Consider the following 27,355-nt stretch of genomic DNA (forward strand, 5'->3'; position numbering starts at 1 on the left):
TGTGTGTAGCAATATGCCCTGGTGGAACGAAACGCTCAATACCCTCCGCCGTGAGGCCAGGCACTTGTTGAACAGTGCTAAAAGCACTTCCAACTGAGATTAATACTGAGTGTCACTCACTGAGTACAACGCTGAGCTACGCAAGGCTAAAAGAATTTGTAGAATCAAGTTCTGCGCGGGCATCCAGACGCTGCTCGAAGTCGCACGACTCCAGAAAGCGATGTCCATTGACCACACCAACGGTCTAGGGCAGTTCAAAAAAGGGGTTTCACCGTCATACCTAGGAAATCACTGCAGGCTCTTATAAACAACCAACGTCGCTGTTACAGAGTTAGAGATCAAGGCGTACAGCAAACAACGACTCCATTCTTCTCTCTCGAAGGTTATCCAGGGAAACTTTAATCAATTGGGCATGAAGCTCTTTTGAATTTATGAAGCCTTCAGGAAATACATCTTTATACAAAAATCAGATGGGACCATAATGCCCGAACTGACACATCTTTTCCGCGCAAGCTTAACTCTGAGCTACACTCCAATTAGCTGGCGGAAAGTTGAGGTGATTTTCATACCGAAGAAAGGAAGAAAATACAAAACATTACCTAAGACCTTCAGGCCCATAAGTCTCACATATCCACTCCTGAAGTTAAGGGGTTATATATGGGGTTATTTAGTTTTCAACTTCTTGATAACATTTTCACAAATTTTTATAAAGATCTGAGCAATAGGAAAAGAGTAAGAGCGAATTGAAGCGCGCCCCGTCACGGCCGTATAAGCTGAACTTGTTACTTCACACGCGTTTATCTCGGAATGTGTCTCAAAAAATCACTTTGCCGTGTTTACGATTTCGGTAAAACTACTGAATCGATTTTTTTCATCTTGTTTTTTAAATGTTCGTTATTGAATTCCCTGGTCGTTGAACGATCGTATTTTGATACACGAAGTTGAACTTTACCGAAACAAATCTAAACTTTTTTTTCTCGAGCAAAAAGCTATATAAACCCTTAAATGTTAAGAGCATGACAGTATGCAGTGAGGAGTCCCGTGATGATGCGTTTACTACGAGTAAAACTAAATAGCCTTTTGGTAACCGCAAGTTTAGAGTAGATGAACTATTTATTCCTAGCATTTCACATGTACTTAGTTTTCCTTTAATGGCGGACGTGAGGGTTTCATTGTTGAAACTTAGTCGTACCCCATTCAATAGCAAAGGAGTAATTGAATCCTTCGCTTGGTAAAGAGTATAATGACAATTTCGGTCACGGGTTTCTTTTGAACACGTTTTGCTAAGTTAAAGCCGAGGCGAATGCCAAATTAGGCAAAGCCTCTTTAAAAACAAAAAAAAATTAAAGCCAACAACAGTATCTTCTAACACACATCAGAGAGCCTATTTCATATGACTAAATAAAAGTGCATAACATTTCCCTGAACAAAGGACTACGTCATCAGCATAACCAATGACTTCGTAGCCAAGCTATAATAGCTTGTCAAGAAAAAAGTCTACAACCAATGACCATAGCAGGAGAGGGAGAACTCCTCCCTGAGCACACCCTTTAACTACCTCTATTATGATAGATGAAACTCCCAATTCAGCTGTGATTCTCCTGTTCGAAAGCATTGCTTGAATCTAGCCTATTATGTTATAGTCGACTACTCTATTTTGGTAGAGAAGGTGTGAAAAGATGTAAAGGACGTATTGTCGAAAGCTCCTTCAATATCAAAAAAGTGCAGCCACTAAACACTAAACAGTGTAGAGAAGTTTCTGTAGATTTACCCTGTTGATAGGCATTCTGATGTTTATACAGGGGTCGCTGCGGAAGTAGTTATCCGTAATTTTTTTCCGTCAACTTGAGAAGAGTCAACGCCAGACTTATCGGTGTGAAAGTACCCAAACTCATTCCTAACTGGCTGAAAAATCGGAGAGAAACAATTTTCTCTTCCCCATGTATTTCTATCCATGCCATGTCTTTTCTTGGTTTTGTCTCTGTCACTTATAATTTTTTTTTTTTTGATTGCGTACTTAGTGCGGCCGTTTGTTATTTCCTATGCTTCGAGCCATACTAGACAGCTTATTTCCCATGAGAAGCGAAGAAATGTGATAAAATATATTACTTTTCCATGTAAACAAAATGTCTAGTATTAACACTTTATTCTGTCAAAGGAATTTCGTGAGCATATCTGATTCTGTGAAGAAGCCTGCTGAGTATGAAATGTTTTAATGGTAAAATATAAAAGATAATAGGCAAAATCAGTGAAATAGGCCATTTGAGAACATGATCTGAACTAAAATTCAAAGTCGGTAAAATACACTTTAAAAATTCTGTTACTTAAAATACTAAAAAAAGTATTTCCAACTAGAGTTCCGTTTTTTTTTTTATGGTCCTTATTGTAAAACTAACGATGCATGAATAGATGAAAATTTTACACTAGTAGCAGTTGCGAAAATTCTTCACTTCTACACTAGTAGTAGTTGCGAAATCTTCAAGCATCTATAGTTCCGAAAAGAACCGATTCCATAATCTTCAGTTAGAAATTCGTGCTACATAACGCTGATGATCGCACCATCGGTAGCATTGAATATTTCGCTTGGCCGCACATAATAAAGTTTGCTCTTCGCTGTGCCCTCCAGTAGCTGTGCCAGCTAAATATACTGCAGCGTACGATGGTAACTATTGCTGCCGTATGCAAAATAAAGGTAACATGTTCCGCAGTGCCTGGAAGATGACTCGTATGCAGCTCTCGTTTCTCAATGTCGCGTACCTCTAACAGCTATACTCCACTCGCTATTGCGTGACAAACTAAACTTAGGCTGAATTTTCTACACGCAGTCTTTTGCATCGAGTTCAGAGTAGATTTTTGCCATGAGGGCGTGGTCACGCAGCTTAGAGAAAGACAAACAAACCAAAACACTTTGTTGAGTCAGAATATGTAGGCAGTGGAATTTATTCCGTCCATGTTATTGTTATTCGTGCTCGGGAAGCAAGCCAATAGCGAGGGAAATGTATGGGAAAGTTTGACCTTGGAACTTTTCACCTTTTTTCAACATTAAGCAGTAAAGCAACAATGTTAATAATTATATCAAACAATTGTTACACATTTTATCTATCCACCGACATATAAATGACTATGTTGCATTAAGTCGTTCGCTTACTATAATCGTTTGAAAAAAGACGTAGTCCTACGTTTGAAAAAAGACGTAGTCCTACGTCAAAAATTCGAAAAAAAAAAACTAATTTTTTGGAAAGTCTTTTAGCTCGACATCTGGTGTTGTCTAGAAAAATTGAAAAAAAAAAACTCATTTCTAGGAAAATCTTTTAGCTTGAAAACTTGCTGACTTCTGGAAAGTCGATTCTTCAAAGAATTTCTAAGAGATAGCGCCAGATCTCGACGATTCATGCATTTCTAAGACATATCCAATGAAAAATCGTTTTCGGAAATACCATCAATTTGTTCATCGGTCAAAAAAGTACAACTTTGACAGCTTTGAGGTATGACTTTCGGAAGTCCGATTACAAAGGCTATGTTAATCCTCAAGATCAGAAACTTGTAACTCAGAATCTGTTGCTGGATTGGTTTTTACAAATTCTACGGATAGAAACAATTCTCTTCTCCAATGTTTCTCCCTGTCATACTCTAGCTTTTTAGTGCTTGGCTTTCTTTCTAGAAAGAAACTTGAAGGAAGGCGAGAAGGAAGGTCGCCTGCTTATTTCGCTACCATACGGCCGTCGATGTTCTCTCATGGGAATCAAGGTGTCTAGTATCAGAAGTTCATTCTGGTGCAGGAATATCAAGAAAAAATCCTTTTTCAGATTACATAACAAAAGGCTGCTATGGTTGTATGTCTAACAGACATTGTCTATATGGTGGAATTTTGGAAACTGGTTTTTAGAAAAAGTCTGCTGCACGATTGAGCTGGAATGGAGAGTTTTTTCGTGAAGAAAAACTTTAATACACCAAAGTCGCTTTTTACGCGGGGGATACGTGCCGCGTAGAAAAAAGCGCGTAAATTCGGGGTCCGCGTAAAAAACCTCGTGAATTCCGGAATCCGCATGAAAAATATCTAAATTCAGGAATCCGCGTAAAAAAAGCCGCGTAAATTCCTTAATTCGCGTAAAAAACGCGTAAATTCAGGAATCCGCGTAAAAAAATCGCGTACATTCAAGAATCCGCGTAAATTCCAGAATTCGCGTAAAAAACCGCGTAAAAAACGCGAAAAAATGCGTAAATTCCGGGATCCACGTAAATAAAAATAAACCGCGTAATTTCCGAATTCGCGTAAAAAACCGCGTAAATTCCGGAATTCGCATAAAAAAGCCGCATAAATTCCAGAATCTGCGTAAACTAACTGAGTGAATTCCGGAATCCGCGTAAAAAAAGCCTCGTAAATTCCGGAATTCGCGTAAAAAAACCGCATAAATTCCGAAATCCGCGTAAATTCCGGGGTCCTCGTGAAAAAAACCGCGTAAATTCCGAATTTGCGTAAAAAAATTGCGTAAATTCCGGAATCCGCGTATAAAAATTCGTAAATTTAGAAATCCGCGTAAAAAACCACGTAAATTCCGGAATTCGCGTAAATTCCGGAATCCGCGTAAAAAGGCGTAAATTTAGGACGCCGCGTAAATTCCGGGATTCGCGTAATTTTCGGAATCCGCGTGAAAAACGCGTAAATTCAGGAATCCGCGTAAAAAAACGCGTAAATTCCGGGATCCCCGTAAAAAAAACCGCGTAAATTACGAATTCGCGTAAAAAACATAAATTAATCCACCTAGCGGTCAGACCCAACCTTTCTCATTCACTCTTTTATTTGTAAATATAGATTTACATGAATGCTTCAATCCAATAAATGTATATTCACTCTTTAGGTTCTAAAACATTGATGTTGTAATCTATACATATAAAAATGCAGTCCGGTCTGTCTGTCTGTCTGTCTGATCCATATAGGCTCGAAAACTACCGAACCGATCAACGAGAAAATTTGTATGTAAGGGTTTTTGGTGTCGATAAAGGTTTGTATGATAGTTTGAGACCCCTCCCTCTTCTGGAAGGAAGGGGTCGCATACAAATGAAACATAAATTTTTGCACACCTCAAGAACATGCTAAGCAAATGAAACCGAATTTGGCATCTGGATGTTTTAAAGGGTAACTAATATGTCCCTAATAGTTGGACGCCCCTCCCTTTTCTGAAAGGGAGGGGTTTCATACAAATGGAACCAAATTTGGCAGGGGAATGTTTTTAGTGGTAAAAAATGTGTCCATAATGTTTTAACACCCCTCTCTCTTTTGAAAGGGAGGGGTCCCATACAAATGAAACACAAATTTTGCACAGCTCATGAACCAATCAAGAAAATAAAACCAAATGTGGTATGTGAATGTTTTTAGAGGTAACAAATATGTCCATAATGGTTCGACGCCCCTCCCTCTTCTGGAAGCACATGTTTCTGCTGCACGAATTTCTGCACACCTTGCGAACTAATCAACTAAATGGAACCATATTTGGCAGGTGATTGTTTTTAGTGGTAACAAATATGTTCCATAATCGACCTCAGGCAACATTTTGGATTATAAGATGGCAACTTCCGGTTTCTGGAAAACAGCCAAAAATGGCCGATTTCCACCCAATATAATAATATCCGGATCTAGAATGATACACAGGAGCTAAACTCGACCACAGATAGCATTTTGAATTCTAAGATGGCGACTTCCGGTTTCTGAAAACAGCTGAAAATGACCAAATACCACCCAATATGAGTTTTTCTTTTACCAGCATGACGTTCAAAATCCAGAAATTGTCTCCAAATGCCATTATGAAATTCAAAATGGTGACTTCTGGTTTCTAAAAAACAGCCAAAAATTGCCGATTTCCGTCTAACATCAGTATCTCCGGATCACAGACCCAGTTTTGGAATTTGATTTGGCGACTTCCGGTTCCTGGGAAACAGCCGAAAATGATCGAATAACATCCAATATGGGTGTTCCTTTAACCAGAATGACGCTCAGAGGCTAGAAATTATCTTACTTACCATTTTGAAGTCCAAGATGGAGACTTCCGGTTTGTGAAAAACAGTCAAAAATAGCCAAATACCATTCAATCTGTTGTTCCAATTTTCCTCTCTGTCTGGGAGAAATCGTCCGTCTTGATACAAATGGAGTTCGCAATCAAGGTGCAACACGCACTAAACACTAAGGACTCTTTGTTAATGTAAGATCGAACAAAACGCAACTCAAGATAAACTCAACGGGAGTGGGCGTCTTAAGAAATAAACACTGGGATCATTGTGTACTTAAATCTATTGGTTATACATACAGTAGTCTAGTATAATCTGACAACTTCAGCTGACTCAAACGATCGTTGGGGGCCCCGTGATACTGCGTCTGCCGCACGCTGTCCGCTACCGTCGATTTGCTGTCGCGCCATGAACGATCGCGCCGGCAGGCTTTGCCGCTGGTGGCACTACCTCGCACAACTGCGCTGCCGCATCAGCAGTTTGTGCTCTACAGTCCTAGAGTGTCACACACAGAACCCTCAAGGCGGGAGGACTCGCGCCTGTTCACCAGCTGACAGAACCGCCACCGAATTTGCTCGCTGGAACTTGGTGAGGTGGTCCAAGGTGTCGCCTTTCCAGCACCCTCTATACGCAAAAGTTGAATGGTGCGAAACCAGTACAAAATTGTGCGTTTTCACCGCAAAAGTTGATGTAATTTGGAACCAGTACAATGATTGCGTGTTGGGCATAACGCAATTACTGCTCTAGCGTTTTTTCAATGTATTTGGCAGCTCCTAACTACTACACTTAAACAGTTTCAACTGGTATCAAGCAGCATTGCAAAGCGAGCGAGAAGCAAAACCTTTCTCCTCCTTTCTGCTTGAGAACGAGACATATGCTACGCTTCTCAAGTCTTTTGCACACACGCTTTCGAGATACTCTTTCTTCTTCATGCATTCCCCGCAGCAAGCACGCACCCCCAGTATGAATGACACTAACAACACTAGTATCAAGTATGTACAGCACGGGTATCTTGCTCAATTCGTAAAGCGACGAGACACGAGACCTTGCGCGTCGCAATACGAACCGAAAGAAAAGCGAAAGAGCAACCAGCAAATTGTATATGACGTGTCTAGTCTTGTCGCACCCGCACATACACGGGAATTATACGAGCGAGAGAGAAATTTCTCTCGTCGCTTGAGAAAAAAGCTGCACAGGATGAGAAATAATAATCATTCACAATTTACAAGTGATGCCATAAAAAATCAGCAACGCTTTTGTGGCTTTGTGGAATGGAGGGTATTCGGTAAAGCTACCGCTGATTACAAAATGTTGTGAACAGAATTTTGTTTCGTTATTTTTTGCAAATCATTCAATGGTACTTTCAAATGACCAAATCCATCGAGATAAATGGATCGAGCATTATAGCTATATAAATCTAGTGAGTTCACAAGTTGCTGTTCGCTGCTTGCACTGCTCCATGAGTAGCAGTCACTAATACACTCGACGTGAGAAATATAGTGTCGATATATGATACATATTCCGATTTCAATCTGTGTCAATGTATTCGCAGTACAACTGTTGCGTTAACCTTTTCACACATTTATTGTGCGATTTTAGTGCAAAATTTGTGCGAATCGGGAAAACACAATGCTTGTACAAGACTTGAACTTTTGCGAACTCAGTTGATGAGTGGGAATTGATGAACCACGCTTTGGCCTGTAAATAAAAGGCCCTCTATCGAGGCGATACATTGTTAACTTAGCTTCCATGAGGTCTTCATTGTGAAGCACATGTACCTTCATGAAGGCCTTCTATGTGTGCTTGTGGGTGCGCGAACAATTTGCTTGGGCTCAGGCCCTACGAGCTGATCCTGTGACCCAAGTGATCAAAAGGGATTTAAGTTGAGCCTGTGATTTGTCTGGCATATGACTCGGTCCAAGTCCCCAAGATGATCCCGTTTTGCACCGTAATGTCGGAATCGTTCCTGGTGATCACGTGGTTGTCGTGTTGCAATATGAAGCTCTATGGGAAGCCCAAATTAGTCTTTATGGGATTATGCTTGCCCGTTTTCATGTTTTTACCTTTAAGCGGTCGATTTGTTTAATTTTACGGTGATCCTTTCTGTAGCGAGCTTGCGTAATCATCCGATTGCTGCATTCACTAAATGTGCCTTGATTCCAACGACACTACGACCACTCTGGATCAACTATACTGAGCGACTGACTGCTCGCAATCGTGTTTGCGGCCGAGGAGTGCCCTGTGGTGCGAGAGCGGAAGCAGTTTGCTGCTTTGATTATTTTCAAGCGAGAGAATAAGCTTTTGGGCTCTAGATTGGCTGCATTCTTAGCAACCTTAAGCGTTATGTTGTGCACGGGAAAATTTGTTGCGGTATTTTTGTCGGCGTAATCTCAAAGTGTAACACTGTGTATCGCTGAAACCAGAATGATGCAATGAGCTAACAATTTACCTCAGGCACCATTTTGAATTGCTAAATGGCAACTTCTAGGAAACAGTCGAAAATGACCGAATAATACTCAATATGGATATCTCCGTAATCGAGATGATGCATAGAAACCAAACATTGGCCCTGGACACCATTTTGAATTTTAAGACTACCACTTTTAGTATCTGGAAAACAACCAAAATAACTAAATAACTCCCAATATAAGTATTTCCGAGATTGATGCGAGAAAATTTGCTGAAAATGGCCGAAATAAATATATTCAGAATTAAGGCGAAGTACAGAAGCCAAAAGTCGAGGATGTTGTCATTTCGATAAAACCTATCATTTTAAACGATTTGTTATTTGACTTTGATCATATCCTATGGCCGATTCGTCGTACATTTGCAGACTTTAAACACATCGCAAGGAATCAATGAATTCGGAACGTTCAAATAGTACGATACCACATTTTAATTTTGTTAAGGCCACATATATTGATCAAAACAAGTATAGTTTTAAATAGTCTTTGATTTTTTTTTACTTTTTATAACTTTTGAGCCACATATCAAATTGTTATGAAGTTTGTTATTTGTAAGTTTGAGAGATGACTCGTTCGTATGACACTAGTTATGTTCAAATAAGTCATGTAATCTTTGAGATAATAGACTTTCGTTGTTTTATTAACAATTTAATACATAACGGTTGCTTAAGTTCGATTATAATCAAATGGAATGGGAACGTATAGGGCAGGCAAACTTTGAAACCACGTGTTTAATCATAATTCATCAGTTAACCCTTAACTAGCCCACTCATCTGATAATAATATTGATCAGATCGGTTGTGTAGTTTTTGAGATAATGAAGTTTCGTGATTTTCACATTTTGGTACTTTACAGACGAAGTTACAGTCCGATTACAGTAAAATTCAATAGGGTGTTACGAGGCAGCTAGACTTATTAATTGACACTAATTTTGTGGAAATCGGGTCAGCCATCTCTGAGAAAAGTGAGTGAGTTTAAGTAGCCTTCGGAATATGTTCCTTTTCATAGCTGGATTTCACATTTTTAAACATAACAGGCAAAGTAATAGTCCGATTGCAAAACAAATCATTAGGGTCTCATGGGGCAACTAGACCTCCCATTTAACACTGGTTTTATGAAAATCGGTCCAGCCATCTCTGAGAAGCATGAGTGAGATTAAACAGTCTTCAGAACACGTTTCTTTTCATAACTTTTGAACCAGAAGTTCAATCTTTATGAAATTTAAAAGTTAAGGGTAGCCAGTTTTTGAGGTAGCCAGTTCATTTGAAATCAATTTTGTTCAAATCGGTTGTGTAGTTTTCGAGATAATGATGTTTCATGATTTTTACATTTTGATACATAACCTCCAAACTAAAAATCCGATTACAATAAAATTCAATAGGGTCTTATGGGACAACAAGACCTGTCATTTGCAATTAATTTCATGAAAATCGGTCCAGCCATCTCTGAGAAAAGTGAGTGAGAATAAAAATCTGCACATACACACACATACACACACATACACACACACACATACATAAAGAAAATGCTCAGCTCGTCGAGCTGAGTCGAGTGATATATGCCATTCGACCCTTTGGAGCACTTTTATACTTTCGGTTTTGCAAATGATTGCTATACCTTTCTAGGAGAAAGGCAAAAATCGCGTAAATTCCGGAATCCGCGTAAAAAAAATCGTAAATTTAGAAATCCGCGTAAAAAAACCACGTAAATTCCGGAATTCGCGTAAAAGACGCGTAAATTTCGGAATCCGCGCAAAAAACGCGTAAATTCGGGAATACGCGTAAAAAAAACGCGTAAATTCCGGGAATGAAGAGAAACTGAAATCCGCGCAAAACAAATACCGCAAAATTCCGGAATCCACGTAAAAAAACGCGTACATTCCAAAATCCGCGTAAAAATAGCAGCGTAAAAACCCGCGTCAAAAAACCACGTAAAAAGCTACCTTAATGTGCTTTCGAAGGCCAACAAAGGTGAAATGAAAATGATTTAATTTTGGCTTTGAGATGAAACGATACCTTTCCACAGTACAAAATAGTCAAATAATCAAACAACGACCGGTAACAATGGCGGAATAATCGCCAAAAACGCATCCTAGGGCTGAAAAAAAAATAAATAAATGCTTTAGGCAAGGTCAAAAGAGCAAAAAACTCTCGAATTTAACTCAAAATGATTGAGAAACTAAAACAATGTTAAAAAGAAAATGACCCCAACTTGCTTCAAACTAAGTGAGAATCGTTTCCCAGGGAATGAAGAAATCGCTAGTTGAAGTTCCATTTCGTACGGTTTTGTATTTAACCTTATGGCAATCGTCATGAATATCTTTCAAGATTCAGAAAAAAAATCCAAACTAGCATCGCAAAGATTTTTCCACAGTCCGTCCCTGTTCGGGCGGCATGCAAACCGAGTCGCGTACCATTTTCATCCCGATTTTCGCATCCCCCAACCCCTTCGATGCTACTATCGGTTTATGTTATACTGCTTCTGTTCGCTCCAGGTTCGCTGCCGTGAAATAAACATGATTTTATGCTTAAATGACTCGGCGGGAATCGCGTTTGCAGCCGCGAAACACCAATAAGCTCTCTATGTAGTAGCTTTACTATAGTCAGCATCCCTAGAACTCCCGAATCGAACCACTGAACATTCGGTGCAGCTCGGTGCAAACAATTACCATTGCCGGAGTCGTTCATGTAAAACTGTTGTTATTTTGGTGAACTCCTCGCTCGCTCGCTTGTTCGCTCGCTCCGCGTTCCGAACCGGATCAACTTCCGGTGATCCAAAACGATGCAATATTTTTTTACCATCCGGAGAAGCCGTACAAAAGTGAGAGACAAAAAAAATCACGTTTGCATCGGTCCACAGTTTAGCCCTTTTGTTCCAGGCACAAACTAGTTCGAACGATGCAACTGGTTCCGGTCGGCGCTTCGATTGGACTTTGTAAGCGCCTGAAACATGGGGCGGACAAAGGCGCGCGAGAAGTTCAGACAAAAAAGCGGGTGTTTGCCCGAGAACACAGAACACCGAGAACAGAATCGGTAAAGTTTCGGGAAAGGTTTGCTGCTCTCTAGAAGCCGTTGTCATTTTGTGCCGGCCAGAATGTGCACAAATGCAAAACGAATGGCTGTTTGTGTTGAAACGGGCAACTGTCAGCGGAAATGTTTCGAGGTTCGCTGATGCGCGGGAATGTGCGGTCGGCTGGAAGATATTTTCCGGCAGAGAATCAATTTTGAGGAAAAAATCCATTGTGATTCGCTTCTGCTTTTCTGTGTTGCCAGTGCTCTGTTATCGGACTGTTTGAAGCACACACACAATTAGATTAGCGGATGAAAGTAATTAGAAATACGTTTGAATGTTTGGCTCTTTTGATTAGAAAACTAAAGCAGGATTTCTTGCTGTAAATTAGAGTTTTTCTTCGAAAGAAAGGAACTCAGCAGTTTGGAGGAAAAAAATGCAGCGCAGACTGAATGAATCAATTATTTTAATCGGATCCCATTCGGCTCATATGGTTGCGATGGAGACGTCCGCAGGAAAACATTTGACTAAATTTTTCATTTCACTAATTGACCATGCACAGAATTCGACATATTGACTGGCTCTCTTGTATATAAAATTTGAATATAAAATCAGCCGCCGGTCAAAATTCCGTCATAGCGACAAGTGATGGTGCCACTGGCGGGTGCAGCAGTTTGCTTTGGATGCAGTTATTAAATTGCAAATGAAGCATTCAGTCAGTCTGTACTGTAGTACTCGAAACCATGACAGCCGGAGTAGGAAGCCAACCATTTTGGCACCGGCTCAAATCGCCCAATCCTGCAACGTTTTGAGGTAGAATACATCTCTCAGGAAGTTCGGCTACATAGGGATGTGAAATGAAAATCTAAAACCGAAAAAAGTGAAAAATATGTCCAATTTCAAATGCTAATAAATCGGTTAGTATTCGATGGATTTCCTTCGTTCTTGCAGCAATAGATTGGAAAATCTTCTAAAATTCATCCCAGATAATTGTAATTTTATTATTCACACTATTGTACTGTTGAAAATAGTCAAGCCTTGTCAAAACAAAAAATTCGACCTCTGATTGGTCGTATGCTTGCTTCCCAAGCACGGTCGACAGGATCATATACCTTGCAATTGAAAACATGCTATTTGGCCTATATGAGAGCCTGTTTCAGCCAGAGCCGCTCAACGGATCCAGAACAAGTTCCTGAAAATGATCTTGAACGTGCCCTTCGGAACCCGAACATCAGAAGTGCATCAAATAGCTAGTATCGATATGACCGAAAACATAATCTCTGCACACGCTGAAAACACTAAAAACAATGCACTTAACTCTAGTGCTGTGCTCATTCGTGAGCTTTATTTATAAGTAGCTAGGTATATTTATTTAATAATTTAAACTCTAATGCCGAGCATTAAAATGTAAATCATGTACGTAGAAAAGGAAAAAGTAGTAACACTTATAGTACATTAAAAACATCAGAGTTGAAAAGTTGATAAAATTGATAAAATTGAATCTCTCACAATATTCAAAAAACAAATGTTACCGTAAGAAAAATAAAGAATATTGAATCCGAAAAAAAAAATCCGGAGCCGCTCATAATAGTTCTACACAGCGACAACAGCAGTCGTCCCTCCTTAGCAGCAGCATTAGCCCTGTGGTTGGTCACCACGTCTCAGGAGCAGCGCGGTTTTTCTCAGCGTGTGTCGCCAGAAAACAAGCATTCTGTGTTGCATCCCAGCAATTTAAATTTGTCGCACCCGTCTAATTAACTGAATGTGAAAGTGCATGTTGTCCGTGTATCTTAATTCCCCCAATGTTAGGGCAGCTCAAAGGTTGTAATTAGCAACCAATTTGATCCGCAACATGCTATTTTTCAAGGCAAATAAAAAAATAATTGAAGGTTAATAATTTTCTGGCATCAACACAAGCAGAAATTCTGTGCGGGATGCAATCAAATTCTGTTGTAGTTGTCTAATTTTAACTTTATTTAGTAAACCCCCCACTGTAGGGGCAGCGCAAAGGCTGCGATCAGCATAACCGACATTGAATAATAAACTGCCCTGTTAGAACGCATTCACAAAAGCAGTTAGTTCGACTATGCAGAGCTCATATGAAGTCGATTCAATCAATCAGCATAAACTGAATTTCGTCGTCTCCCAGCAGCCAAGTTGCAACATGATGCAACACGCAACAACGAGCAAACGAAATCGCTTGATGTTAAGCCTGTAGTACACTCTTTGACCGAGCGTCAAATATTTGTCTCTTTTTGACAGTTAAAAATTTGGTCAAAGATAATTATTTGTCACTCTCCGATTTTAACATGGGGCAAACACGGGCAAACAACAACAATGATGTCAAATAAATTTGACCATTATGTCAGAAGGTCAAATATTTGACCATTAGACAAAGAGTGTACTACAGGCTTTACAAACCGCAATAAGATACGGGTTAAAACCGTTGCGTGTGTGAGAGCACCATTCGCTGGATACAAAAATCAAATGCGAATTGTGGAATAATTTGTCTGAAGAACATTAGGGAATGGAACAACTGAACTGATAGGGCGTGGCCTATTTCGTAGCACCCTTCGGCTATAAAAGAGTGTTTCTGGGAAAACTAGCTACATTCATTAGTCGGAAGGTGAGCTAAATGGACCGTCCACAACGTTGACAGCAGCAGCAGCAGATATCAGCACTCAGCGGTAACAGAATATAGCAGCGGGTTGCGCCTGTGGCTGCCTTCAAATTAAACAAATCACTTGCCCTGTGGTTGGTCACCACGTCTCAGGCCTCTGCCTGAGAACGAACGCCAACGCGAGCGATCGGGCGAGATTTTTGCCGTACATCAGCCGGCACTTCCTCTGATGGAAAAGTTGGATCATTTTGTTCAGAAGAATATTACTGTCGGTAATATTACAGAGCTGCGATTGCATTATATCCGATATGGAATTGAACAATTGTTCTTTTGGGGACAAATAAAACACTTAATTTGAAGAGTTTATAGTTTTGGGTACCAGTAGCAGTATGGTAACAGCCTCAGCGGTAGGTGCAGCCGGTACTTCCATGAGGCGGATGTTATAAGGAAGTAAATGGAAGCGGCATGGCGAAACAGTTCGGGTGTGCTTAGACGCGCGTCATTTTTCGTTGTTGATATTATTCCCCACATAAAACGAAGCGCTTTCGTACGATTGCGGCGGTATTAGCAGTAGATGCATTTGCCAACATTTACTCCAGTAAAGCCGTGTCTAATTTTCAATGTGAAAACACCTTTCTATTGTGTTGGCCGTGCTTATTAGGCCTCTGCCAGGCTAAACTCGAAAAGCGGCGTGAACCGTTTCGCCCGGCCGTAGGTTAATGTGCAGCCGTAAGTAGAGCTGTGTAAAAGTATTCTACTTCAACCTCGCGGTCGTGGCTTTGCACACAACCCACCTGTGATTTTTTTTTTTTGTACTCATCCGAGACCATCCATCCAAACTCGATTGTGGTTGTTTGTCAGGCTGAGTGCGGATAAGATTCGTGTTTGCGCTGTCCGTTTGTTTAGGATGATTAGGTTCGAAAATTGAGCTTCCGACTGTATTTTCCTTTCCTGCTTCGAGTGGGATAGCAGTGAGAGGAACCAAAATTAGAGGTTCAATTTACGATCCGAATTAAGGCAATGCTCTCGAGTATAGGTAGGTAAGCTGTTCAAACTGGAAGGTCACAAAGATATCGTACAATAGCTCCGGGGCTCCCACCGTCGAAATTACTCGCTTCCCATCGTTAGACCTCGCATTGAATAGTTAGTTTTATATGTGCCGTATCGATCGTAAAACTTATTCCGCCGGGGAAAACTCATCTGAAATCAAACAATAAATTCCACCAAATCCCGTGACTTGCCGGGACGAGTTAACTTTCACCACGAAGCGCAAGGAACAAAACCACGAGAATAAAATGCAGCTTTGGGTATTGACGCCTTCCCCGCATCGGGAAAAACTTTGTCTTACTTGGCAGCCGAAATCTACCATATTCCTACTGGGATGGAACAATTTGCGCTAGCTGTACGTAAAGAATGGAATACAGATTAAATTAATTATAATTTTCACGCTTCTAACAATGGCAAAGAAATTTAATAAAGCTTTTTGGCGTTCTCCCCTCTCGCCGAGGCGTCTGTCGGTTCGCCGATTTATTTCCACCCGACAGGCGCCCGCCAAAGATGAGTGTGAATAGTTCTGGTTGGCTGGCTGGCATTCCGGGATGCCCCAGTTTGCGGTGGCGTTAGTATTTCTTTTTTGTCCCCTCCCCCCCTACCATTTCTGTTTGCTCCTGCTGGGGCATTTAGCCGGATGCGAGCGCAAGCGTCCGTTATCATTATGCATTTATCTCGGAAGCATTTCAGCAATGCTGGGGCAATCCACGCTGTGTTGATTTTACTTTTAGCTTTCGACAATCGAGGTTCCGTATGTAAGGGTTAAGCCAATCTGAGGTTGTAATCCAATTCGTATTTGCTACACTGTAGCAGTTTACACAGACGAATTATTATGTTATAATTCCTAAATTCCACCTGATCGATTTTTTTTTTCTTCATCTATAGTTTATTTGACACGGCACAAATACAATTCAATGTTTAACGGCGCCATTTATATCTGGTAGCTTACTTTCTAAAGTATCTTAATAACTAAAAGCAAATTTTTTATCCTCGCTGCCGACTACGAGCTGAAACTAAATCTAACTTAAAGCTAGAATATTTTGCATTAAAAGCACAGGTTTGCTGTTTGATGGTTTTCATTGCCATAGGTAAGCAGCATATTAAATTTGTTCCGCTGCTGGGCCAAGATATTACGGACTGGCATATTGGGTTGTTTCCATCGGGCCTTGAGAGTATCGTGCGGGTCTGATTGCTGTTTCCGGATCCGGGGTCTTAACGTGTTCTTGTCGTTTGGTTGGATGTAGGCGGAAGGGGATAGGACTAAACTGGGGCGCGGATGGATTTCAGGAAAACGTATATAAGGGACATGTAGGATAGGTCACGGCTCGCCAAGACATCACGAACAGGAACAGCCGGCTGCCTACCTTCGGCCTGCAGGGAAGCTATTAATCTAGACCTGGCGTCACGGTGTACAGGGCATGACCAAACAACGTGCTCTATGTCGTGATAACCTTCACCACAGGCACAGATACCACTCTCCCCGAGCCCAACACGACGGAGATGCGCGTCAAATCTATAGTGATTGGACATAAGCCGGGACATCACGCAAATGAAATCCCGACCTACATCCAACCCCTTGAACCACGGGTTCGTCGATACCTTGGGGATTATGGAATGTAACCACCTTCCCAGTTCCCCCTTGGTCCAAGAATTTTGCCAACTGATGATCGTATTCTGACGTACAAATGCGAAAAATTCATTAAAGGCAATTGGTCTTTCATAAATATCACCGTTTGTTGCGCCCACCTTAGCCAAAGAGTCCGCTTTCTCATTACCCGGTATCGAGCAGTGAGAAGGGACCCACGCTAAGGTAATCTGAGTAGATTTTTCGGATAAAGCACTCAGATGTTCCCGTATTTTCCCCAGGAAATACGGAGAGTGCTTAACATCTTTCATCGATCGGAGAGCCTCAATGGAACTGAGACTGTCCGTAAAGATAAAATAATGGTCCGTGGGCATTTTTTCGATAATCCCTAGGGTGTACTGAATTGCAGCTAATTCTGCGACGTAAACAGAAGCAGGATTATCGAGCTTATGGGAGACGGTTAAATTGTTATTGAAGATACCGAAGCCAGTGGACCCATCAAGAAGTGATCCGTCAGTGTAGTACATATTGTCGCAGTTGATGTTTCGATATTAATTGGAAAAAATTTTAAGGAACTGCTGCACGCGTAAATGATCCGGGATTCCACGAGTTTCTTCTATCATGGATGTATCGAAAAACACAGTAGAATCAGAAGTATTTGATAAGTCGACACGATTTGGAATATTCGAAGAAGGGTTAATATTTTGGGACATGTGATTGAAATACAATGTCATAAAACGGGTTTGAGAATTAAGTTCGATTAACCTTTCAAAATTTTCAATCACGGGACGGTTCAAGACCTCACATTTGATAAGAATACGAGAAGACAGGCTCCAGAAGCGGTTTTTCAATGGTAGAACTCCAGCTAAGACCTTCAAACTCATCGTATGGGTCTATTGCATGCAACCCAAGGCGATACGCAAACAACGATATTGTATTCGCTCCAGTTTGGTCAAATTTGTGTTTGCTGCGGAGCGGAAGCAGAAACACCCGTACTCAATGACAGACAATATCGTTGTTTGGTAAAGCCTTATAAGGTATCCTGGGTGGGCTCCCCACCATTGTCCGGTTATTGTACGAAGAAAATTCACTCTTTGTTGACATTTTTTCATCAGATATCTCACGTGACAACCCCAGGTGCCTTCAGAGTCGAACCAGACACCAAGATATTTGTGTACCAAAACCTGAGAAATAGTTTTACTCATTAATTGTGTTTGAAGCTGAGCAGGTTCATGCTTCCTAGAAAAAACTACTATCTCAGTCTTCTCCGGAGAGAATTCGATACCTAGCTGTAAAGCCCAAGCAGACAAATTGTCCAAGGTATCTTGCAATGGTCCTTGCAAATCGGCAGCTTTGGCTCCTGTAACAGAGATTACACTGTCGTCTGCAAGTTGTCTTATCGTGCATGAATTTGCCAGACATTCGTCGATGTCATTTACATAAAAGTTGTAAAGAAGGGGGCTTAAACATGAGCCCTGGGGAAGACCCATGTAGCTAATGCGAAAAGTTGCCAAATCGCCGTGCGTAAAATGCATGTGCTTTTCGGACAACAAATTGTGCAAAAAATTGTTCAAAATTGGAGAAAATCCTTGTCGGTGAAGGTTATAGATTAAAGAGGAGCGGTTATCATTGTAAGGGGAACCCCAAGCCACACCATGAGAGTTGAAGTCTCCCAAAATCAAACGTGGCGAGGGAAGAAGTTCTATTAAATCAAAGAGCAACCGTTGCCCAACCTGTGCTCTGGGAGGAATATATATTGAGGCAATACAAAGCTCTTTACCTTGTATTGTCATTTGACATGCGACAACTTCGATGCCTGGAATCGAGGGGAGGTTACTACGATAGAAAGAATAGCACTTTTTAATCCCTAAAAGTACTCCTCCATATGGGGTGTCTCGATCAAGGCGAATAATATTAAAATCATGGAAGTTGAGATCTATATTTGAAGTAAGCCAAGTTTCACAAAGGGAAAATGCATCGCATTTGTTTTTATTAATCAAAACTTTAAACGAATCAATTTTTGGTAAAATACTTCTACAATTCCACTGTAACACAGAGATAGAATCCTTCATATACGCAGTTGAATTAGGCATCGAAGGATACAATCGCTGCAAGGAGGGGCCATTGGGCAGTCAACTGCTTCAAAAATGATCTAACTGTTGGGAGGAATGCTGTAAGAAAAATTTTAATTGGATCGGGTATATTGAAATTTTCAAAAATCCAGTCCACAATGTCAGAAAATTTCACTAATCCAGAGTTTGTTTCATCAACTGGATGTGCAAAAGGAACAACTGGGGTTTTAGATGTTCCTGGCAGTGCTGGGAACTCCTTCTGGGACTTTAAATTTGCAAGCCCAGGAGGAGTTTGCTTCGGGTTTTCCGCAGCACTGTTTGGTTTGTTCGTACATTTCATTACACTTTGGGAAATCTTAGGACCTTTACGGGGAAGTTTAGGAGAAGAAACATTTTTCCTCTTCCTAGACTCCCCAGGATTGGCATAAGATGTTCCCGCTGATGAATCGTCAGAATCGGTTTCATCGGAGGGCAACAGATCAAAGGGGTTCGATGTTATGGTAGAAGTGGTCACGGTCTTCTTCAGCATCTCAGGGTAAGAACGCTTTGAACGCTCCTTAAGTGACCGCTTGATTTTATCTCTGCGCTGCATGTACACCAGCTCATGCTGGTTTTCCCCACAGTGAATACATTTTTCAGCATTAACACTGCAAGAATCTTCCGCATGAGTCTCCCCACACTTGCTACATCGTGCCTTATTGCAGCAGTAGGCGGCTGTGTGGCCTAGCTGCTTGCAATTGGTGCAATTCATAACACGGGGTACATACAATCGCACAGGCAGACGAACCCGGTCGATCGAGACGTGGCTAGGGAGTGCAGATCCGGCAAACGTAACGCGAAACGAGTCTGACGGAGTGTAAACTTTTTTACCGCCAACGAGAGACATGGACCGCAATTGCTTACAATCCAAAATCTGTGCCTGTGTTTCGGTATTTTTGAAGCAACCGGTTGCGCTTTTTAGGATACACTCGACAGACAGACTCGAATCGGTTATGACACCGTCGATCTCCACGTCTCGTGCGGGTATGTAAACGCGATACTCGCGTGTGAAGAGCTCAGAGCAAGCGATAGCATTGGCCTGTGCCAGATCACTGACCACGACACGGAGCTTGTTAGGTCGGACCTTGGAAATTTCGGTCACGGCCTTGTACCCCTTCGTCAGGTCTTTAGAAATTTGCAGTATGTTTAATCGCTTTGAATTCACTCCTGCCTTTGGACGAAAATAAACAGTATAGCTGCCCTGTTGAGATCCGTCCGGGTAAAGCCTGGGGCGAGGGGGGACTGGAGAATGAACAGGGGAGGGGGTAACAGAAGGGTCAGGGTCAGGGGGGTTCGGGGATGGTGGCACGGGAGGCGAGGGATCTATATCCATCGCGCTAAATGTAGCGCACTAGCGAACTAGCGCCGACAAGAACACGTACCTCTTTACTTCTTCCTTCCAGCAGTGGTTGTCCAATCGTTCGAAGCTGCACCCAAAGCAGCTAGCAGCACCAGTACAGCAGCACCAATACAGCCACCAGCAGTGAGCCGGGTGTGAGATCACTCAGCACAGCGACACGGACTCGACTGTCAACTGATGGCCTTGAATAATACACTCTTTTGTTTGGCTATTCGTACACACGGACCGGATTGTAATAGAACGACCACTTTGCACGTCCGTTTCTGTCGAGTGTTCGACGCGGAATGTCCTGATCGATTTGATGTGGTATGTTTTAGAAATCTACTGAAGACATTCCATGATACGATATTTTAATACGAACGGTAGACGACATTTCAATTCTGAAGAAACGGCGTTGTCAAGGCGGTTACCAGGTAAACAAGGACGTGTTCATGAATAAATATATTTTTAGAAAGAATTCCACCTAAGTGATTTTTCTGTTGGTTTCGGTCAATTCTGACGAACTCCGGCAACACTGTGTGCCAAGAAATCACGCATATTTTTCTTGCTCTACGAAATCTTTGCATTTGTTCGTGAAAACTAGAGTATATCATCAACTAACTAGTCTGATCAGATAAATTTACTAGTGCCAGTTCTAGTTAAAATAATTGCTGCTAGGAAAGAAGCAGTGATACGAATAGAAAACTGTTTAAAATAAAACCGCTGCCGTATACCAGTGATGAGCTACGGATGAGTGCCATGTCTGGGCGAAACAAAAGACTAGCTATGGATGAGTGTCTTTCATGCAATGTCATTATCAGAACAGACGAAAAGCAAGTGAAGTGTCTCTACTGCGGTAACTGTCTGCACATGAAATGGGCTGGTCTGTCTGAATCTCGCTACAACAAACTTCAGAAAACTCATTGCTACTATTGCTCAAACCAATGCGAATCGTCATACGAGACTGGCAAAAAAATGGATGAATTATTGGCTACTATGAAAGGTATGCAAATATCGCTTGATACCATAAACAAGAAATGCGACGAAAACGCACTCAACCAACAACGAACAGATGATACTATTAAAAAATTAAGCATGTCTATTGCTGAACTGTCGAAATCCCAAAATGAAATGAAAAGCTCTGTTGAGGAAGTGAAATGCTCTCAAATGTTCATTTCCTCACAATATGAGGAAATGAAAAGTGAGTTTGCAAGTTGCATCAACACAGTTAATACCCATGACAGTCAAATTATTGCCCACAACAAGTCTATTATTGATCTAAACAAACGTCTGCGTTTTGCTGAGCAAAGTGCCTTGAAACACGATCTAGTTATAAATGGTATACCAAAAGAGATACCTTTGGGCGAGCCAACTATAGTAACAAAAGTTGCTGTAGCTGTAGGCGTTCAATTGTTTACCACTGACATTGAGAAGGCCCAGCGTGCCAGGAATGGTATGATAGTGGTTGAGTTCTGCAACTCCAAAGTTCGTAATGATATTCTTCGTGCCCGTAAGGGTAAGTCAATCTTTGCTGACGAAATCGATTTTGGCAATACGGCGCTACCAGCTGGTTCCAAATCACCTCCTAACAACAAGCGTTACCACACAGAAGTGTTCATCAATGAGAATCTGACCAGAGAAACACGATCGATCTTCAAGGGAGCGAAATCTCTTCGAAAGTCCCACGGATACAAATATGTTTGGTGTAGCAAAGGCAATATATACTGTAAACGAGATGATTCCTCTGTAGTACATGTCATCGATTCCGTTGAAGACGTGAAAAAGTTACGTTCTTCTCCGAGAAAGGCTTGATCTCGGTTGCTGTTTGGTGTGCTGGTGTTACGTTTGATAAACTCACTATGGATACAACTGAACGTTACGACAATGCTGACTTTATGAATAATGTACGGCTAGGAGATAACTTAAGCGTTTCTTACCTAAATATGAATGTAATCTTCGCTAATACTAGGTTAAATGTAATACATATAAACATTAACTCGATACGAAATAAGCTTGATGATCTCTTAATTTACATATCTAGTTTTAATTCTATCGTGCATATTATCTGTATCACTGAAATGAGGCTAAGCCAGAATGAACTTCACATGTGCAAATTGCCTAATTATGATGTAGTTTGTTGTCCTCGATCAAATCGAACAGGTGGTGGAGCCTGTATATTTGTTCATCAGTCTATTCAGTACGATGTAATAAGGAATGAAGAGTTTTTGGAAGGCAATTTTATAGTTATATCTTTGAACGAACCTAAAATACGTATAGCAGTGATCTATAGGCCTCCTCATGCCTGTTTCAGAGACTGTATAGATTACTTAGACTGCTTTCTTGAAAACACTTCTCAATTACTGTGCGTTGGTGATTTTAATATAAACTTACTTAATCCAACCTTTCTAAGCTATCAGTCAATGGTAGAGTCTAATGGGTTTACGTTCTTGAATAGAGTTACCCGTGAAAATACTACCCACGGGAACGGTCCATCGAGTACGATTATAGATCATGCATTCACTGACTTATTCTGCCGAAAATTCTATTTCTGTTTGGATAATGTTAGTTTTACTGACCACAAATCACTGCTAGTTAGTTTTGACGCCAACCGTACACCCTGTATTATACAAAGAAGCACAGTCAAATACGACTACAACAATATTTCAGCTGAACTGGCGCAGCGTATAGATACCACAGTTAGTTTGGATAGTCTTACGAAGCTTATAAACGAGATAATGTCAATAAATTCTTATACTCACCACAGTAGTAGCAAGTATCAATGTAAAGCGCCTTGGATTGATGAGGAAATTCTCATAGAAATTAGAAGCAGAAATGAATTATTCCATAGAACCATCCAATGGCCAGCAAATCATATTGTTTTACACAATTACAAAAGACAAAAAAATTATGTAGCGCGATTGATCAAACAAAGAAAAAAAACTATTATCAGAACTTGATAGTACGTAACCGCGGCAACATCAGAAAGGTGTGGACTATACTCAATGAAATTGTTTTCCACAAAAAATTCGAGCAACTACCGCCAAAGCATTTCAGAAATAATTATTGGTGGTCATTCACTAAAGAATGAGTTAGCTATATGCAACGCTTTTAACAACTACTTCGTCAATGCACCAGGCGAGTTAGCCAAAAATTTGTTAAGAATGTTCAACAATGATGCACAAAATTTCACAGTTAATACGTCTACTCAGAATTCAGTAGTTATGCTACCTGCCACAGAAACTGAAATAGGTAACTATGTTCGTGGTCTTAAAAGCTCCAGTGCGGTTGGAATTGATGGTGTTTCGACCAAAATAATCAAAAACAACTTGCAAATAATTGTTCCCAGATTAACAACTTTAATCAACCTTAATTGAAGAGGGCTTTTTTCCCAACTGCTTGAAATGTGCAAAAGTCCTGCCTATTTTTAGAAACGGTCAGAAAAATGTTATAAGTAATTATAGGCCAATTTCAATACTTCCAACTTTATCTAAAATATTCGAAAAGCTTATTGAACAACGACTACGTAGTTTTCTCAATAGACACAGCATAATCAACAGAAACCAGTACGGGTTCCAGTCGAATTCAAATACCACCAGTGCTACTTTCAACCTCGTCAACGAAATTCAGAGGAACACTGACCACCGTAAAATCTGCTCTTCCATTTTCATAGATGTATCAAAAGCATTTGATTGTGTACCACATTGCTTATTGCTGTCCAAACTTCAGTGCTATGGTATAAGACATAATGCCTTAACTCTGTTTGAAACGTATTTACGTGGCAGGCAACAACGCGTAGTTATTAATAATCACTCAAGCTCAGATCTTACGGTAAACTTTGGAGTGCCTCAAGGCTCGATACTTGGCCCGTTGCTTTTTATTATTTTCATCAATGACATTTTTAAGCTGCCGTTGAGAGGCGAAATTCAATTATATGCCGATGATGCTGCAGCTGTGTACGAATCTGGTTGCATAGAATAATTATTTCAGGACATGCAACACGACTTGAATCTAATTAATCGGTGGTTCTTCGATAATCATTTGACAATTAATGCATCTAAAACTAAGTACATTGTTTTCACCAGCACCAGTCGCTATCTTAATGTAAATTGTGACTCATGGCTGGGAGGAGAAAAACTAGAAAGAGTCGCTTCAGCGACTTACTTAGGGCTGCTAGTACAACAAAACCTTAAATGGAACATGCACATCGAAAAAATTCATAGAAAACTAGTGAAGTTTCTTGGGATTCTAAGACAAGCTGTTCATGTGCTGCCTATGAGAGAGAGAAAAAAGTTATTCTACGCTCACGTGCACTCACAAATATGCTACTTAAACATAATTTGGCAGAACGCCCCTAACTATATTACTGGTAAAATTACTACAACACTGAACAAGTACATGAGAACTATTTTCTGGGAACAGTACTTAGACCCAAATATAAGAACTATGAACCTATATACCTCCAACCAAATTATGAATTTCAACCAAATTAAATTTTATGAATCCGCTCTATTCATATTCAAAGTTGAAAACAATGTGATCAAACACAACCTAAATATTCAGTTATTAAGCGATACACACCATTATAGGTAGCACACGAAATCATAATAATATCAGATTAGCAATGCCTAGAACTAACTACATTCGATACGGTTGTGTCTATTCTGCTATAGTAAACTATAACAATTTGCCGATGAACATCAAAAATATTTCTTACATATATACATTTAAAAAAGCATTAAAAAAGTACGTCATTGTAAACATTTTCTAGAAATTAGCAATATTATACTTAGATCTCTTTGCACACAAAAAATATCACTGGAGAACCTCCAAATCAGTCTTCGGACTGCCTGAGGTCCATAAAGTTTTTCAATCATTTATGCACAGTTTTATTAAAGGTGAGGAAAACCGAAAAAAATTGTAACCTACTTGTAATTCAAAATTTTCATTCTCTAGGACATTAGAGAGAATGACTGTTTATTTTTAGGAATAAAGCAAAATTATTTGATCACAGTTTTGAGATGTCGAAGATTAAGAAAAACATAATTTAGAACATCATTTTAGCATATTCCATTCACTTTAATCAGCAATGTGAGCTAGAATATATGGGGTGCACATGAAACATAAGTGAAATTTTCCACCAACCAACGAAAAACTGTAGAGCTTAATACATTTAGTGAACCTTCACAATGGGTTCAAATTTTAAATCTTTTGCGATGGTTGGTTGCAATTTCGGCTGAGCAGTCTTGAATTAGTAGAACGATCTGTTTTGACGTAGAATACGTCTTACGGCAACAATTACAGGGACCCAATTTCAATACAGGGATCCAATTTCAAATCCGAAAACATCGAGAGCGTCACAAAAATTGTCCAATTTCAAACGTTTCAAACCCAGTCGGCTTCCAACCGATTTCTGTCATTTTTGCAGCAATCGATTGGAAAATCATTTAAGCACCCGTCCAAATGCAGAAAATTGTAATCTGATTGTTCAAACTATTGTAATATTGAAAATTGTTGAACAATGTCGAAACGCAAATGTCGATTTTTGATTGGTCGCTTGCTGCCTTTCCCTAAATAGGACGACAGAATGGAGTACCTAGTTAGCCGGGAATGCACTCTTTGGGCTATATAAGAGACTGTTTCTCCTCAAGCAAATCAGTCCTAGCTTCGGCTGGACATATACTAAAATTGAAACGATACAGAGAAGATTAGCATGGCCCCTGCGCAAGGATGACACGCAAAATCGGGAAGCGTTCCACATTTCTACTATATTAAAAACTATAAACTTTATATTAGTGAAAACCCTTGTAATCCTTTTAAAACAGGGGTTGGTATAGCAATCAAATCTGAAGTCCCGCACCGCCGTATTCAGATTTCTTCTCCTCTTCAAGTGGTTGCAGTCGAAATTGATTACCCGATAAAAGCCACTATTGTATCTATATATATATTTCTCCCTCTCATGAAAACACTACCCCATCTTAAGAAATCTATTAACCAAGTAATTGATCAATTCTCGTCTCCAGTGATATTGTTGGGAGATTTTAACAGTCACTCTACTTCATGGGGAGGTCGGCGATGTAACTACAGAGGTCGTATGCTAGAGAATTTACTTGAAGAACAGAATCTTTTTTTACTAAACGATGGGAGTCATACAAGAATCAGCCCAGTAAACGGTCATACAACTGCCATAGATCTCTCGATTGTTTCCTGGAACTTTGCCAACTGCTTTACATGGAAGGTTCATGAGGACTGTTGTGGTAGTGACCACTTACCGATTATTATTTCTCTCAATTGAAATATTCCAGCCACGTTTTCTCGCCCCAGATGGAAATATGAGTTAGCAAATTGGTCTAACTACCAACAAGAAATTGTTTCAATTTTCTCTAGCAGCCCTCCCTCCTCGCCTAATGCCTTTTCCACTATGATTTTTGACATTGCTCTTAACCACGTTCCCAGAACCAGTGGTAATCCTGGGAAGAAATCTGGTGGAACCCTGAAGTTAAAAAAGCTATTAAGTTGCGCCGGAAAAAGTTACGTGCTCTTCAAAGAATCCTTGTAGACGATCGTAAGAAATCGAATACATTTGAGGAATTCAAATCTGCTAGGAATTTAGCCAGAATTGCAATAGACAAAGCTAAGTCAGATAGTTGGAACCGGTTCATAGAGTCAATTAACCCTGAAACTACTTCCAAAACATTATGGAGCAACATACACCACCTGAACGGCAACCGTGGGAGTCAACCAATTAATATCAAGATCAATAACCAAATATCATTTGACCCATTTTCTAATGCTGAACATTTAGCTGATCACTTCTCCTTCGCTTCATCATCTTATAATTACAAGAAAAATTTCCTCGCTCGGAAAAAAGTTTTAGAAGCAGATCCTCCTTGTTTTGATACTGATATCGATCTTCCCTACAGTAAGGATTTTTGTCTCTTAGAGCTGGAATGGGCTTTGAGTAAACTCAAAGGTTCATCTGCTGGTCCTGATGAGATTTGGGTATCCGCTCCTTAAGAATCTTCCCCTGATTGGGAAATCTATTTTGTTGTCAATTTACAATACTGTTTGGTCTTGAGGAGTTATTCCACAGGAGTGGAAAACTGGTCTTATTGTTCCCATTCCTAAACCTGGCAAGGACAAATTCATGGCTGATAGTTACAGACCCATTACTCT

At 40.4% G+C, this 27,355-nt stretch overlaps 1 protein-coding gene and 1 non-coding gene across 2 annotated transcripts in view; one reads left to right on the plus strand and one right to left on the minus strand.

Moving 5' to 3' along the window:
- The window catches only part of LOC129726149 (uncharacterized), a 386,566-nt gene that overhangs the window by 46,199 nt on the left and 313,012 nt on the right, over positions 1 to 27,355 (minus strand). The gene's annotated exons all lie outside the window — the stretch shown is intronic.
- On the plus strand, positions 25,838 to 25,944 carry LOC129726271 (U6 spliceosomal RNA). The gene has a single exon (XR_008728315.1). It is a non-coding gene; the product is annotated as a U6 spliceosomal RNA (small nuclear RNA).

This window comes from Wyeomyia smithii, chromosome 2 (genome assembly GCF_029784165.1).
Source record: "Wyeomyia smithii strain HCP4-BCI-WySm-NY-G18 chromosome 2, ASM2978416v1, whole genome shotgun sequence".
NCBI classification, from domain to species: domain Eukaryota; kingdom Metazoa; phylum Arthropoda; class Insecta; order Diptera; family Culicidae; genus Wyeomyia; species Wyeomyia smithii.